Source organism: Oncorhynchus mykiss, chromosome 21, assembly GCF_057628025.1.
Source record: "Oncorhynchus mykiss isolate SJ-2025 chromosome 21, ASM5762802v1, whole genome shotgun sequence".
In the NCBI taxonomy this organism is placed as follows: Eukaryota; Metazoa; Chordata; class Actinopteri; order Salmoniformes; family Salmonidae; genus Oncorhynchus; species Oncorhynchus mykiss.
The window spans coordinates 38,516,779-38,522,079 of NC_143042.1; positions in this window are offsets into that span (position 1 = coordinate 38,516,779).

Below are 5,301 nucleotides of genomic sequence, written 5' to 3' on the forward strand. Positions count from 1 at the left end.
GTATTTACATTAGTACTGAGACCCTTTACTATGAGACTCAAAATTGCTCAGCTGCATCCTGTTTCCATTGATCATCCTTGAGATGTTTCTACGACTTGGAGTCCACCTGCGGTAATTCAATTGATTTGACATGTTTACAGTGCCTTGCGAAAGTATTCGGCCCCCTTGAACTTTGCGACCTTTTGCCACATTTCAGGCTTCAAACATATATATATATAACTGTATTTTTTTGTGAAGAATCAACAACAAGTGGGACATAATCATGAAGTGGAATGACATTTATTGGATATTTCAAACTTTTTTAACAAATCAAAAACTGAAAAATTGGGCGTGCAAAATTATTCAGCCCCCTTAAGTTAATACTTTGTAGCGCCACCTTTTGCTGAGATTACAGCTGTAAGTCGCTTGGGGTATGTCTCTATCAGTTTTGCACATCGAGAGACTGACATTTTTTCCCATTCCTCCTTGCAAAACAGCTCGAGCTCAGTGAGGTTGGATGGAGAGCATTTGTGAACAGCAGTTTTCAGTTCTTTCCACAGATTCTCGATTGGATTCAGGTCTGGACTTTGACTTGGCCATTCTAACACCTGGATATGTTTATTTTTGAACCATTCCATTGTAGATTTTGCTTTATGTTTTGGATCATTGTCTTGTTGGAAGACAAATCTCCGTCCCAGTCTCAGGTCTTTTGCAGACTCCATCAGGTTTTCTTCCAGAATGGTCCTGTATTTGGCTCCATCCATCTTCCCATCAATTTTAACCATCTTCCCTGTCCCTGCTGAAGAAAAGCAGGCCCAAACCATGATGCTGCCACCACCATGTTTGACAGTGGGGATGGTGTGTTCAGCTGTGTTGCTTTTACGCCAAACATAACGTTTTGCATTGTTGCCAAAAAGTTCAATTTTGGTTTCATCTGACCAGAGCACCTTCTTCCACATGTTTGGTGTGTCTCCCAGGTGGCTTGTGGCAAACTTTAAACGACACTTTTTATGGATATCTTTAAGAAATGGCTTTCTTCTTGCCACTCTTCCATAAATTCCAGATTTGTGCAATATACTGTCCTATGGACAGAGTCTCCCACCTCAGCTGTAGATCTCTGCAGTTCATCCAGAGTGATCATGGGCCTCTTGGCTGCATCTCTGATCAGTCTTCTCCTTGTATGAGTTGAAAGTTTAGAGGGACGGCCAGGTCTTGGTAGATTTGCAGTGGTCTGATACTCCTTCCATTTCAATATTATCGCTTGCACAGTGCTCCTTGGGATGTTTAAAGCTTGGGAAATCTTTTTGTATCCAAATCCGGCTTTAAACTTCTTCACAACAGTATCTCGGACCTGCCTGGTGTGTTCCTTGTTCTTCATGATGCTCTCTGCGCTTTTAACGGACCTCTGAGACTATCACAGTGCAGGTGCATTTATACGGAGACTTGATTACACACAGGTGGATTGTATTTATCATCATTAGTCATTTAGGTCAACATTGGATCATTCAGAGATCCTCACTGAACTTCTGGAGAGAGTTTGCTGCAATGAAAGTAAAGGGGCTGAATAATTTTGCACGCCCAATTTTTCAGTTTTTGATTTGTTAAAAAAGTTTGAAACATCCAATAAATGTCGTTCCACTTCATGATTGTGTCCCACTTGTTGTTGATTCTTCACAAAAAATACAGTTTTATATCTTTATGTTTGAAGCCTGAAATGTGGCAAAAGGTCGCAAAGTTCAAGGGGGCCGAATACTTTCGCAAGGCACTGTACATACACTTAGGTTGGAGTCATTAAAACTTGTTTTCCAACCACTCCACAAATTTCTTGTTAACAAACTATAGTTTTGGCAAGTCGGTTACGGCATCTACTTTGTGCATGACACAATTCATTTTTCCAACAATTATTTACAGACAGATTATTTCACTTAAAATTCAATGTATCACAATTCCAGTCGGTCAGAAGTTTACATACACTAAATTGACTGTGCCTTTAAACAGCTTGGAAAATTCCAGAAAATTATGTCATGGCTTTAAAAGCTTCTGAAAGGCTAATTGACATCATTTGAGCCAATTGGAGGTGTACCTGTGGATGTATTTCAAGGCCTACCTTCAAACTCAGTGCCTCTTTGCTTGACATCATGGGAAATCAAAGTAAATCAGCCAAGACCACAGAAAAACAATTGTAGACCTCCACAAGACTGGTTCATCATTGAGAGCAATTTCCAAACGCCTGAAGATACCACGTTCATTTGTACAAACAAAAGTATGCAAGTATAAACACCATGGGACCACGCAGCCGTCATACTGCTCAGGAAGGAGACGCGTTCTGTCTCCTAGAGATGAACGTACTTTGGTGCGAAAAGTGCAAATCAATCCCGGAACAGCAGCGAAAGACCTTGTGAAGATGCTGGAGAAAACAGCACTGCTGCTGTATATGCAAAGTTTTAGACTGATCCAATGAACTATTGCATATCTGTTAAAAATGTATCACGACTGCCCAAATGTGCCTAATTGGTTTATTAATAACTTTAAGTTCATAATTGTGCACTCTCCTCAAACAATAGCATGGTATTATTTCACTGTAATAGCTACAGTGCAGTTAGATGAACAAGAATTTAAACTTTCTGCCAATATCAGATATGTCTATGTCCTGGGAAACTTTCTTGTTACTTACAACCTCATGCTAATCGCATTAGCCTACGTTAGCTCAACCGTCCCGTGGGGGACCCACCGATCCTGAAGAATTTTAACTCCTTGCCGTTCTTCAAGATATAACGTGTTAGTTGCTTACTGGACCCTGGAAATCTGTGTGAAATGTTATCTAGTTAACTAGCTAACAAACTATCTGTGAACTAATGTTTTCCCTCTACAGTATGTGGTTATGAGAGAATTAGGTGTAAGTGAGTTTAAGCTGGATGCCACTATAGAGGTGAAAGGAACACCACACACATTCCCTCTTTCAATACAGTGGATAAAAAGGGGTGTGCCAGGTGTGCTCTCTGACTGAAAGAAATCAATTATGTCAACAAAGGGTATCATGCTGGCACATTGTATAACAATGTCCACAGGCAGAAAGTGTACAATGTAATAATGTGCGGGGTAGCCCAACGATATTGATTTTGTTGTGTTGAACTTGACAGTATGTGTGTCAGTGAGGGGGGATTATTACATGTTTTACTCAGTGAACGTTATTTTTGCACACATGTAGCCTTGTTGCACTTGATCCATGTCTACTAAGTGGCCACTATAATAGAGCAAAAATAGAATGCCTGTTCCTTTCATTCTATTTTAAGATATCTTTCCCCAAGTGCAATGTTTAGATGTTAAGCAGTTAATATTAAAGCGAATTGGTTAGGGTACTAACGTTAACTCATCTGATGTTATTTCATTTTTATTAATAAAAAAAAATCCTAGGGGGTGGATCAGCTTTAATATTGCGGATAGATTGTCACTTCTATCAATGTAATTGTCTGCATCATTTCTAATCCCCCCCATACATTTGTGGGGTATATACAGTGGGGCAAAAAAGTATTTAGTCAGCCACCAATTGTGCAAGTTCTCCCACTTAAAAAGATGAGAGGCCTGTAATTTTCATCATAGGTACACTTCAACTATGACAGACAAAATGAGAAAAAAAATCCAGAAAATCTCATTGTAGGATTTTTAAATGAATTTATTTGCAAATTATGGTGGAAAATAAGTATTTGGTCAATAACAAAAGCTTATCTCAATACTTTGTTATATACTTTGTTGGCAATGACAGAGTTCAAATGTTTTCTGTAAGTCTTCACAAGGTTCACACACTGTTGCTGTTATTTTGGTCCATTTTCTCCATGCGAATCTCCTCTAGAGCAGTGATGTTTTGGGGCTGTTGCTGGGCAACACGGACTTTCAACTCCCTCCAAAGATTTTCTATGGGGTTGGGATCTGGAGACTGGCTAGGCCACTCCAGGACCTTGAAATGCTTCTTACGAAGCCACTCCTCATTGCTCGGGCGATGTGTTTGGGATCATTCTCATGCTGAAAGACCCAGCCACGTTTCGTCTTCAATGCCCTTGCTGATGGAAGGAGGTTTTCACTCAAAATCTCACGATACATGGCCCCATTCATTCTTTCCTTTACATGTATCAGTCGTCCAGGTCCCTTTGCAGAAAAACAGCCTCAAAGCATGATGTTTCCACCCCCATGCTTCACAGTAGGTATGGTGTTCTTTGGATGCAACTCAGCATTCTTTGTCCTCCAAATAGTTGAGTTTGAGTTGAGTTTTTACCAAAAAGTTCTACTTTGGTTTCATCTGACCATATGACATTCTCCCAATCTTCTTCTGGATCATCCAAATGCTCTCTAGCAAACATCAGACGGGCCTGGACATGTACTGGCTTAAGCAGGGGGACACGTCTGGCACTACAGGATTTGAGTCCCTGGCGGCGTAGTGTGTTACTGATGGTAGGCTTTGTTACTTTGGTCCCAGCTCTCTGCAGGTCATTCACTAGGTCCCCCCGTGAGGTTCTGGGATTTTTGCTCACCGTTCTTGTGATAATTTTGACCCCACGGGTTGAGATCTTGCGTGGAGCCCCAGATCGAGGGAGATTATCAGTGGTCTTGTATGTCTTCCATTTCCTAATAATTGCTCCCTCAGTTGATTTCTTCAAACCAAGCTGCTTACCTATTGCAGATTCAGTCTTCCCAGCCTGGTGCAGGTCTACAATTTTGTTTCTGGTGTCCTTTGACAGCTCTTTGGTCTTGGCCATAGTGGAGTTTGGAGTGTGACTGTTTGAGGTTGTGGACAGGTGTCTTTAAACAGGTGCCATTAATACAAGTAACGAGTGGAGGACAGAGGGGCCTCGTAAAGAATAAGTTACAGGTCTGTGAGAGCCAGAAATCTTGCTTGTTTGTAGGTGACCAAATACCTATTTTCCACCATAATTTGCAAATAAATTCATAAAAAATCCTACAATGTGATTTTCTGGATTTTTTTTCTCTCATTTTGTCTGTCATAGTTGAAGTGTACCTATGATGAAACTTACAGGCCTCTCATCTTTTTAAGTGGGAGAACTTGCACAATTGGTGGCTGACTAAATACTTTTTTGCCCCACTGTATATCGTTGAAGTCGGAAGTTTACATACGCCTTAGCCAAATACATTTAAACTGAGTTTTTCACAATTCTTGACATTTAATCCTAGTAAAAATTCCCTGTCTTAGGTATGTTAGGATCACCACTTTATTTTAAGAATGTGAAATGTCAGAATAATAGAGTGATTTATTTCAGTTTTAATTTCTTTCATCACATTCCCAGTGGGTCAAAAGTTTACATACACTCA